This window comes from Corylus avellana, chromosome 6 (genome assembly GCF_965113065.1).
Source record: "Corylus avellana chromosome 6, dhCorAvel1.hap1.2, whole genome shotgun sequence".
In the NCBI taxonomy this organism is placed as follows: Eukaryota; Viridiplantae; Streptophyta; class Magnoliopsida; order Fagales; family Betulaceae; genus Corylus; species Corylus avellana.
In genome coordinates, this window is record NC_142495.1 from 26,987,604 (window position 1) to 27,000,219 (window position 12,616).

Below are 12,616 nucleotides of genomic sequence, written 5' to 3' on the forward strand. Positions count from 1 at the left end.
GAGAAATACGGTGGGTTATTGAAAAAGTTAAATAAAAGCTATTAGTATGCGACTGTTAGGTCCTCATACTCTCTCATTGACCAACAACACAAAACTTGCTAAATTGCTTGGTTGTTTGTGTCATTGTGTGTTTTAATGTTTTGGTGTAAGAATGTGATTATGTGGAAGCAAATGCTAAGCCTCATTCATGATGTTGGATTTTTTAAATTTTTTTTTTTTTAATGTAAGCACACTTATGTCGATTGTTGTTGCAATGTTTTTTTTTTTTTTTTTTTTTTTTTTACACAAGCTAGAGAATCGAGGCTGACTAGATCTACCCTCAGGCCAAAAGGGGTGCCCTTGGCCGGGGGTGGTTTTGGCCACCCCATTTTGCTATTTAGGGGTGGTTCGACTATCCTCAATGGCCAAAAAGCCACCCCTCAATTTTTATTTTTATTTTTTTTTAATTATTTCTATTTTTTATCCATTTTAAGGGTTTTTAATTTTAATTTTTTTATTAGAGCATATAACACATGACATGTTGTGATTGGTTTGACGTGAAAATCTGTTAGTTTTATTAACAAAAGTTGAATGGAAAACCATCTTCGTATTTAGCCATAAATGAGATATCATTTATCATATAAAATAAAAACTTAGGTAAAAAAAAAATTAAAATCATTGAAACCCAAATACCAAAAGGGCACTTAACCCTATAAAATATTTGTCATAAAATGTTTTCTGGTTCATATATATATATGGGTAGGGTATAGCCCAACAAAAACCCAAAACAACCAATGCTTAAAAGTTTTCTGTTTTTAATTTCAAAAGCAAAATAACTAAAAACGTCTTATTTAAGAGTATTCTTTTTATTTAAAACAATTTTTTATGTTCTAATATAAAGTGATCCCACAAAATTTATGATTAACATTAACATTTTTTCAATTTTGTTCTACATTAATTATCTCAAGGATCATTAATCGATCGCGGTTTCCTCGAATAACTTGTGGCCAAACAATTGCATTCGCACAAACTCCAATTGGGACTTCAATTGCTTCAACTAGTTATTACTACTAATTAATTTGAGGCCAAAATTGAATGAATTTTTTCAATTGTGAAAATCAAGAGCCCCTACTCCCTAGTGAGTAATGCTACAAGGTTCTCTTGTGTCACTCTTGTGTCCTTCCAAGAATGATGTGACTCTTAAAATCACTATTAGACTTGTGATTGATCATTATTAAATTTTGATCAAATGGTAATTTTAAGAATCACATCATTCTTGGAAGGATACAAGAGAGACTTCTACACTTACTCGTCCCTAATAGTAGTAGATGGATCAAGTATGGATGGCAATCTTTATTTTCATGAGACTAATAAATACGCAATTTTTATCAAAAAACAGTCCCTTTGTAGCAAAATGTTCATATGACTTTTCTAAGTTACAAACGCCAATGATTTTCCGTTGAGAAAATCAACAGTCTCTTGCAGCAAAATATTTATTTGATTGTTCCGTGTCCCGGAGCTTCATGAATTGCAACTGTAAATGCAAAGGGTAGCAAAAGAAGTCCCTTTCACTTCCAAGAGTGAATTCCATATACGTACCCTAAAGACTATAAAAACGGTAACAGCCAAGCCAATAGAGGGCACTCGAGCATTTCCATACCTAAAATGGCAGAAACAAAGGTAAGCCTGAAGCTTTTGATAGACAAAAAAGGCAATCGAGTGCTGTTTGCTGAAGCTGACAAGAAATTTGTTGATTTCCTCTTTAGCATTTGAGATATATATGTTAGGGATTAATAAGTTTCTCATATTCTCTAATAAATTCAATAGATTAACTATTAGATTTATGGGGTCTACTATTAACCTCACATAAGTCTACAAATCTAATGATTGATTGTAAAAAAATATGGACAAAATATTGAAATCTAGCATTTCTCTTAGCATTTTCACTCTACCTATCAGAACTGTGACTAGGCTCTTTCAAAAGTAGAACATGTATGTTAGGCTGCTTGCATAGCCTGTACAAGAGCAAAGAGAATCTGGGATCCAGATCCTCAGCAATAGCTGGGGAATTGCTTAAGGGTTTTTTTGTAAATCTGGAACGTTGGATGAAATCCAACGGTCTAAATCTTGCCACGTGTCCCATTAAAAAAATATAATAAAAAAAATATATATATATATATATTAAAAAATAAATAAAAAATATAATAATAAAAAATTAAAAAAAAATTAATTTAATAATATGGGGTGGCTGGCCACCCCATGCCAGCCATGGGGGCGGCCGAAGCCACCCCCAAGGGCTAGTTGGGGGTGGCTGGCACCACCCCCATGGCCCTAGGGGAGCCACCCCCTAGGGCTAAACCCAAAAAAAGCCCTTGGGGGTGGCCGAAGCCACCCCCATGGCTGGGCTGGGGTGGCTGGCCACCCCTTATGGGGGAAAATGGGGTGCCCAGCCACCTCATATTATTAAATTAATTTTTTAATTTTTTATCATTTTATTTTATATTTATTTTTTAAAATATATATAATATTTTATTATATTTTTTTAATGGAACACGTGACGAGATTTAGACCGCATTCAACGGTCTAGATTAACAAAAAAACCCTTCGGCAATAGTTGGGGATCTTGATCCGAGAATCTGAGTGCTATTTACCTTCAGCCAGGCCAAGACAAAGACTTTGTGCTAAATCCAAAAGTAGCCTTTTCTGGTGCTCAAGTCCCTCTCCTCTTGCCAAGCGTTGAGCAGTCAGATACAGACAGTAACTTTTATAGGTGTGGAAGCCATATCGACTATGTGGCTAATGACCACAGAGCAATTTGTCCTTCGTGCAAGAAACGGATGACCACTGAATTAAGTTACGTAGAGTACCCACCAATCGTTGACATCAAGGCATCCTCCTCAAAAGAGGGAGGTTACGTGAAAGGGGTGATTACTGACATGGTGATGGATGATCTGGAGGTGAAGCCCATGTCAACATATCTCTTCTATCACTTTACTTACCAAGTTCAATGTCAGGGACCTTGGGGCTGTGGAGGAGAAAGTGGTGGATAATTTAGGCATGGATGAAGTAATTTATAGCAGTTATCCTTTTTCTTTCTACGTACAGTTGCGTTTTATTATTTTCTTTCTATAATGATGTCTATTTTGTTTCTTTGTTTGGTTTGATGTTAGGTTCTGTGTTTGCTCCAGGCTTCTTTGCAATCGAAGAAGGCTTCTTTGCAATTGAAGACTATTCTGACTGATATCTTTCTTGAAAATAGTGCTAACAAGGAGGAGTAATTCAGGATGTGGGCATATAGAACCAAATGAAGGCACTAGTGTTTCTTTATAGTTTTTTAATTTCAATTCGCAAGAACTCTGGAATAATTGGTTCTAAAAAGTACTGTGATATGGGTATTTTGGTGTTTTTGTTGCAACCTTGTTTCTCATGTTCTGTTTTATGAGCTTGTACGTTCATGTTAATCAAATCTGTTTTGCTAATTTGATTATAGTTTGTTTCATATTAATATTTAAACTTCAGCAAATTATAACCTAATAATATTGCAAAATGCTAATTGTTTTTGTGGGTGAGGGTTGTGTTTTTGATTTCTAGTTTTTGTGGTGTTGGTGTTGAGAAGGTGTGATGAATTGTTGATGAGTGGTTGATGTGTTATTTCGAGGAAAATGAGATGAGTAAAAATTAGGTTTTGTGGATAAATGTTGGATTTTGGTTGCTATAATGGATGCATGTTTTGAAGTTGAGTATGGCTTCATTTGGGTGTGGTGTAATATGGAGGAAGGGTTTAGTGCTAATGTTGTGGTTCAGATTTAGGGTGGTGCGTTTGGAATTGCAATTTCTCAATAATAATTTGTGTTTTTAAAATACATCGCAAAACGTAAGGGGTTTGGCATTGTAATTTACAAAGCACTTAATTTAAAATATGAAGAAAAAAAATGCGATTTCAATAAGCAGACTAGGAGGTGCTTATTTGAAAAAACGCGAATTTAAACTAAAATCACGATTTTGCATAACAAATATTTGATAAAAAAAATAATTTTTAACATATTTTATCAAACACCTTTGCAATTTTAAGAAGTAACTATTTCAAAAATGTAATTTTTAAAAACGCAATTATTGAAACCGCAATCATAAACAGACCATAATCTTTTGCTGCAAGAAATATGTGTCATAATATGATTGGTAGGAACATTTTTATTTTCTATATATTTACTTTTAAAAGTGAATAATTATTTTTCAAAACTAGAAATTATTCGTCAAAAGAGTATTGGTGACCTTACAAGTCCGCGTCGATCACCTTAATTATGGGACCCACGCAATTCATGGGATCACTTAACCAAGACTTTTTCTTTTTCTTTTTTATTTTTATTTTTTTCAGCACCGCTTTAAGATTTTTTTTTTAATTTTTTTTTTTTTATGTCTGCACAAGAGGCTGGAGAAGGATTTGAACTAATAACCTCTATTTTATTAGGCATAGTCTCAGTCAATTGAGTTACCTATTGAGGACCTTTAAGATTATAATGTACACGACTCAAGCATATGATACCATTTTGTGTATTTGGGATATAGAATCTCATTAATTTTGGCCAAAATTGGGAAGGGTTTTTCCATTGATCAGTAAATCAACGTCAGTCCCATTGAAAGCAAGTGTTTATTTGAATGTTCCAATTCCCGAAGGTTCATGAATCGTGATCGTGACTGCAAATGCAAAGGGTAGCGAAAGAAGTCCTTCCAAGAGTGAATTTATTCCGTATGACTCAAAGACTATAAAAATGATAAGAGCCAAGCCAATAGAGTACGTTTACTGGACTCAATCTCTAGATTGGCAGCAACAAAGGTAAGCTTGAGGCTTTTGATAGAGAAAAAGAGCCAACGGGTGCTCTTCGCCGAAGTAGATAAGAAATTTGTTGATTTCCTCTATAGCATTTTCACTCTGCCGCTCGGAACTGTCACAAGGCACTTACAGAAACAAAACATGGCAGGCTGCTTGCATAGCCTGTACAAGAGCATAGAGAATCTGCGTGATATTTACCTTCAACCAGACCAAGACAAAGGCTTTCTGCTAAACCCAAAAGTAGCCAATATTTCTGGTGCTAAAGTCCCTCTCCTCTTGCCAAGCGTTGAGCACTCATATACGCCCAGCCCCATGAAATTTTATAGGTGTGCAGTAGTTGAGAACCGGGACGAGTCGGGCGAGGACGACGACGACGACGACGACGACGGGGACGGGTCGGACGAGGACAACAACTACAACTGCAACTGCAAGTACAACAACTGCAAGTACGTGGCTAATAACCGGAGAAAAATTTGTCCTTCGTGCAGGAAGTCAATGAGCAGCGAGTTAAGATACGTAGATTACGTAGACCCAGTACCAAAGGATATCAAGGCATCCTCCTCTAGTGAGGGAGGTTACGTGAAAGGGGTGATTACTTACATGGTGATGGATGATCTTGATGTCAAGCCCATGTCCATCATCTCTGCTAGCTATCAATTTACTTACCAAATTTAATGTCACTGACGTATGGGCTGTTGAGGAGAAGGTGGTCGATTTCGGCATGGATGAGGTATATATATATATATATATACATATCAAATGCTTCATTTAGTTCATGTTAACGATGCATATAGCTGCATCACTGTTATTATGACACATGAATTGATGGCCATTTTGTTCTTTAATTTGGTCCGTTGCCAGGGTGTGAGATTGCTTGGAGCTTCTTTTTAATCGAAAACTGTTTTGACTGATATCTTCTTACACAAGGATCAGAACCATACTGTTAATTAATGAGGAGTCTGAAATTCAAGATGTTGAATGAAGGTTTGCTCTGATTGATCCAAAAAATTATTTGTGAGATCGATTGGTATTGAGGTGTTTTAGTAGCAACCATGTTTCTATATATATTCTGTTTCCTGATCTTCTTGTACGTTCTATATATTTTAATCAATTATATATATATATATATATATATATATATATATATATATGGTGTGGTAATATGCTTTTTATTTGTTTGTATTCAATAAAGAATAACTTATGATACGATTCTATGCATACAACATTTCATATTATTCAATAAAGAATAAATTGTTCTGAATGCCTCGATAACATGCCACAATTTTAATGTGGCATATTCTAAGTATTTCGATATAAAAAAATAGCCTAAATTTTATAATTTAAGCATCTATTATTTCTTTGAAATTGTAAATGATCATAATCGTCCAATAGAAGTCTTTAACTTTAGACATTAATAAATTCATTACGAACGAGTAAATCCGTCACACGGAAAACCCTTTGTTGAGTATAATTAATTATCGCTCCACACAAAGGGAGTCCTCAATCCAGTGTAAAATTTCATAATAAAATAAAGTGTTTGAAGTAGAGAAAGAGAAACATAACTTATGTAGTTCGGCCGAGTTTGGTGTATGATCTTTATTTACAAATTGAAGCCTTTAGAGGATACATATTTTATTGATTCATTTGATTGTATTTATAAAGATTTACAAATAATTTTAATAATTTTAATTTAAAATGAATAAATCATCACCTATTACAAAATATTTTATTCATGTTAGGTCGATAGTTAGGGTCTATTTGTGATTGCGTTTGAGAGGCCTAAAAGTGCTTTTAACACTCAAAAAGTTCGTTTGAAGAAAAAAAGTATTTATTTGGTAAAAAAATTAAAAGCACTTTTAAGAGTTTAAAAAGCCTAAAAATGGACAAAACACATTTTGGCAAAAGTTTAAAAATAAAGTTTTTGCCCAAAAACTCTTTTTGACTTAAAAGATCTATTATTTATAAAAATTTACAAATAATTTTAATTTAAAATGAATAAATCATCATCTATTACAAAATATTTTATTCATGTTAGGGCGCTAGTTAGGCAGATCTGATGAGTCCAAAAAACGTGTTCAACACTTATAAAGTCAATTACACTTGAGTAATATATGTTATTCTTTAAACCAATAAATGAATGATTCTCATTAATATTTTTTATATTTTTTTTTCATCCCATCTCACAAATTTAATATATCAACCATTAGATTTGTAGATTCATGTGGACCTCATATAAATTCAATGGTAAATTCATCCATTCACTATGGAGATGGGTACAAATAAAAATGAATTTGATCTATCATTTTTCTTTTTCAATTATCATACTCATTTTTAAATTATTCTGACTGATATGCCATGTTTTAAATAAAAGTATAAACCACTTAAAATATGATTTATTAACCGATATAACATGATCAATATGAGAAATGGGCATAAAAACTAGAATTATTCATTACACTTTGGTATGTTAATGTTATCCTCCAACTTAGCTTTTCTACATGAACTGTGTCTTCTTCTTCTTCTTCTTCTTCTTCTTCTTCTCTCTCTCTCTCTCTCTCTCTCTCTTGTCTTCTTAACTTGTTCAACCTACCTTTAATAAAGGAAAACAGAATAAATTGTTATTAAAGCCATGTCTACCGATCGACTACAAGGCTTAATTAGCTGATTTGTTATGGGTGCAAATTCTCTTTTGGTTTCTTAGCAACCAAGTTATGTATCAGAGCATGCTTTTTTAAATCTTATTTATCATCTACATGCAAGAGTACTACAACATTTAGAGAATTTTTTTTTTTTTTTTTGAATAATCATTTAGAGAATATTGGATATATAATATATGCCCAAAATTTGCATTAATGTGTTTTCAGCCTTGATTTAAAAAGTGTATTTTGTATTTTTATTTTGAGAATTTTTTTATTTTTTATTTTAAAAGTGTTATAATGCAATATAAATATAAACAAATTGTTTTCTGCGTTTTTTAAGAAGTGCTTTAATTTTGGGATATTTTTAGCTGCAATTTATTGACTTCCAGAGAAGGGAAGTTGAAATGCATGGTTTTCTGAAAGTTGTACCAATGTGTATATATATATACATGCTAACAAATACATGTGAAGGATGTATGATCATCTAATTTCTCCACCATATATAGAATTTTATGCAGATTGGTTCATCTTAATTTTCACACACACACACACACACATATATATATATATATATATATATACTTTTGTAGATTGGAATCAAAAAGAACTTTATTGGCAACCAAGCTACTTATTAAGCTTGGGCGAATATTGAGAAAAGAATATGCATTGCTTTCAGAAGTAAAGCAATTGCATGTACGAGGTCGAAGAAATTCATATATAATTAATGGTGAAAGGACACTAAAGCTAATTAGCTACTAGCTCTTGCTTTTTTCCTTGAAAAGCCATCTAACCAATATTAGGCGCTTTTTTTTTATTCTTTTATTCTTTTTCTTTGTGTCATTATCTAACAAAAGGCTACTAAGATCTCGGGTATGTGTCATATATATATATATATATATATATATATATATATATATCAAAAGGTTAAGCTGATAAGAAGAGGTAAATTTAATCACTTAACCACCATTACTTTAATTTTTTTTTTTCATGTGTAGGCTTAAACTTTCTTTTTAATAGGTGAAGCTCAACACGTGAAATATTTAATTTAAATGAAGAGTAATTTGATAGAGTTAATTCGATCCCATTATCTTTACTCTTTATTTATTATTATTATTTTTTTTTTGGCTAAGGTCACAAAAGTAAATTGATTTCAAAGAAGTTAAAACAATTTACTTGGGAACGTGACACTATGCAGCCCCTACGCAGGTAAGGGAAATTATATCCTGCAATGCAATGGACTCCACGTTTGCTGTAGTCGCGGGAATGGGCTAAGAAGCTTGATTGGGCTTGGGTGAGTCATCCTCATAAGGGGGATGACTTACCCTAGCCCAATGTTTTCAGCACTAACCCAAAAAAAGAAAGGTACATCTATAGATGGCGAGGATGTTCGTCAGGGGTGGTGGATCCTCGGTGGTGTTGGTGGTTCTTTGGCAACAAGCGTGCGATGGTTCTTCAACGGTGTACGGTGGATGTGGGCTCACGGCGTACAGTTGTGACCCCATTGTCACACGGTACTTTCCATCCTGTTGTGTGGCTGATTCATCAAATGAGAGGAGTGTTAGAGATAAACCTTCTATTCAAGAATTTGAATCATCAACCAAGTCAGCAGCTCATCCACAGTTACCAGATCAGCCACAACATTCAAATTCAAACCTTAGATAACATTATCTTATCTTGTTATCATGTATTTAATTTTTGTATTGTAACCATCAGATAAGATTTTACGTTAAGCTGTACAGCTCTATATATTGAGTAATATACTTCACAGTTTTGGTATTCAAGCCAAAACCTTTATTAAAAGATTTTCATGGTATCAAAGCTAAACTAAAGCTCACGCTTCAATTTTCGATCCGATGGCTTCCTCTTCTTCCGCTCTTTCCTTCACCTTTCCCAATGTTTCTCCTTTCATGACCTACTAGCTTTCTGGTCCTAATAATTATCTTCCATGGACATCTCAGCTTGTTCCCACCCTTAATACTTGTGATTTAATGGGCATCGTTGATGGAACCGAACCGTGCCCACCTAAGACTCTTCCTCCTTCCTCTGATAAGGAGGAACCTTCATTGAATCTTGCTTATTCTCTTTGGTTTAGAAATGATCAATTTATTCTCAGTTGGATTAATGCTACTCTATCAGAGTCTGTTTTATCCACTACTTATGGTCTTCGTACCTCCTATCAGATTTGGTAGTTTTTGGCAACCAAGTTTGCGTCTCAGTCATGCTCTCGGATTGCACAACTTAGACGTGAATTATAGACTCTTCATCAGGGCTCTCAGTCATGTGCAAATTTTCTCAATTCTGCTAAGCTTTTAGCCCACCAACTTTCTGCTACTAGAAAAAAAGTTGAAGATGAAGAATTGATCACATATGTTATTGGTGGCCTCAATCCCACCTACAATCATTTTGTTAACTCATTTACATTTGCTACTGGAGATTTAGCTTTATCTTTTGACACATTTCAAGCTGACTTGCTCTCTTTTGATTATCTTATTGATCGACAGCAACAACGAATTAGCCCAGATGCTTCTGTTGCATTACTATCTACCAAGCCTACTTTCAGTAATTTTCCCAAGAAGTCGCCTCACAAAGCTCCATTCCGCCACAACAATTTTCAGAAGAGGTCCCCACATAAGTTTTCTCAACAACCACGAACCCCTGCTCAACAGTCATTTACTGCCCCACGATCTCCTTGCCAGATTTGTGGGCAAATCTAATCACCGTGCTTTAGATTGTTTCAGCAGGATGGATTATTCTTTCTAGGAACAACATCCTCCTGCTCAATTGGCGGCTATGGCGGTTCAGACTACTACCCAACCTGATGATTCTCCATGGTTTGCAGACAGTGGTGCTAATCATCACTTAACACCAGCTCTTGAGAAATTTCAACTCACTGAACCGTACACTGGATCAGACTCCATTGCAGTGGGCAATGGCTCAGGTTTGCAAATCACCCATACTGGTTCTGCTTCCTTTCATACTCCCTTTGCTAAACTACAGCTTTCTCAAGTCTTTCATTGTCCTAATGCCCTTGCTAATCTCCTTTCTATTAATTAGTTTTGTAAGGAAAACAATTGTTTCTTTATATTGACTGTTGCTTCCTATTTTATTAAGGATTGTCTCACGGGCCTAACCCTATTGGAAGGCAAGAGTGAAGGTGGCATTTATCCCATCCGCACATCAAAGGCTGTCCATCATAAATCTCAAATCCTCACGGCATTGCTTAGTGTTAAGGCTCCTGTTAGTGTGTGGCACTCAAGGCTTGGTCATCCATCTTCTCCTGTTGTTCGTCAAATTCTGAAAAAGCATCAGTTACCATTTGTTGGGTCTTTGCAAAATAAGGAAGTTTGTAAGTCATGCCAATTGGCCAAAAGCAAACAACTTCCATTTCCTTTGTCATCTAGAGTGTCGTCTGCACCACTTCAGTTAGTTCATACGGATGTTTGGTGCTCTCCTGTCGTGTCTTTTAGCGGTTTTAGGTACTACGTAATTTTTATCGATGATTTTTCTCGATACTCATGGTTGTATCCTCTTCACCATAAATCAGATGTATTTATTTCTTTTAAAAAATTTAAAGCATTAGTGGAAAATCAATTCTCTTCTCGTATTAAAACTTTGCAATCGGATGGGGGTGGTGAATTTACTTCTCTCCAATTCACTTCATTTTTAGAAACCCACGGTATTTTTCATAGAATTAGCTGTCCATATACATTCCAACAAAATGGGCTAGCTGAGAGGAAACATCGCCATGTAGTAGAGATGGGTCTCTCTCTAATAGCTCAATCTGGACTTCCTCAAAATTATTGGGTTGAATCGTTCCTTACAGCTACTTTTTTGATCAATCGTTTACCTACACCTTTGCTGAATCAATGTTCCCCATATTACATGCTCTTTAAACAGCAAACTGACTATTCCATTCTTAAGTCATTTGGTTGCTTGTGTTTTCCATTACTTCGTCCGTATGTCTCTCATAAGTTGATGTTTCGTAGCAAGCGGTGTATATTTTTGGGTTATGGTTCCAGTTACAAAGGTTACAGGTGCCTTGATCCACTCACTAACAAAGTCTTTATCACTCGGCATGTGGTGTTTGATGAAAAGATTTTTCCAACCAAGGTAAAGGCCCCATCAGCTCTGTCTGCTCCAGCATCTTCTACAAGTGCCCCAATTTTCATTCCTGACAATATCCAGCCCAATTCATTATCCACTTATAATGATATGTCAGGTACTATTTCTTTGCCATCTTCTCTTAGTCCATCTCACATTTCTACTTCCCCTGTTTCAGTACCCATAGAGCCTTCCTCTATTTCACCCTCTTCAGCATCTGATGGTATTTCTCCATCACCATCCGTGGACTCTTGTGACATTTTAGTTCCCCTTATATCATCAGATTCCTCTATCTTTGATACTTCTAGTTCCCTTCCTTACTCCTCACATGGTATGGTCACTCGATCCCGTACTGGTACACTTCGACCCAAGACATTTCCAGATTACAAAACCTTCTGCTCTACCCGCCACCCACTAAAAGCCTTATCTAGTGTTGTAATTTCTATTGAACCTTCTTGTTATAGTCAAGCCGTGATATCACCTAAATGGAGAGCTGCAATGGGTCTTGAGTTTGATGCACTATTGGCTAATGGGACTTGGTCCCTTTGCCCACGACCCATAAGTCACAATGTTGTACGCAATAAATGGGTTTATAAGATAAAAAAAAAAACATGATGGTTCTCTTGAGCGTTTCAAAGCTAGATTGGTGGCTAAGGGGTTTGATCAGAAAAGTGGGGTTGATTTCTCTGAAACATTTAGTCCTGTAATCAAATCTGCAACAATTCGTGTAGTCTTGGCATTAGCTGTTCATTTCAATTGGAATATTCGACAACTGGATGTGTCGAATGCGTTCCTACACTGTTATTTGGCTGAGGATGTATATATGGAACAACCACGGGGTTTTGTTGATTCTACTCATCCCAATCATGTTTGCAAGTTACACAAAGCTATTTATGGTCTTAAGCAAGCACCTAGGGCCTGGTTTACTTGTTTATCTCAAGCTTTGTTTGATCTTGGATTTCACTCTTCAGATGTTGATACTTCTCTATTTATTTACTTTCAATCTGATGTAACAATATATATTTTAGTCTATGTAGATGACATTTTGATCATAGGGACTGACAAC

At 35.1% G+C, this 12,616-nt stretch overlaps 2 pseudogenes; both read left to right on the top strand.

Moving 5' to 3' along the window:
- Nucleotides 1-1,644: 1,644 nt before the first annotated feature.
- Nucleotides 1,645-3,257, top strand: LOC148585097 (uncharacterized; annotated as a pseudogene).
- A 1,400-nt stretch (nucleotides 3,258-4,657) lies between these two features.
- Nucleotides 4,658-5,761, top strand: LOC148585098 (uncharacterized; annotated as a pseudogene).
- The last annotated feature ends 6,855 nt before the right edge of the window (nucleotides 5,762-12,616 follow it).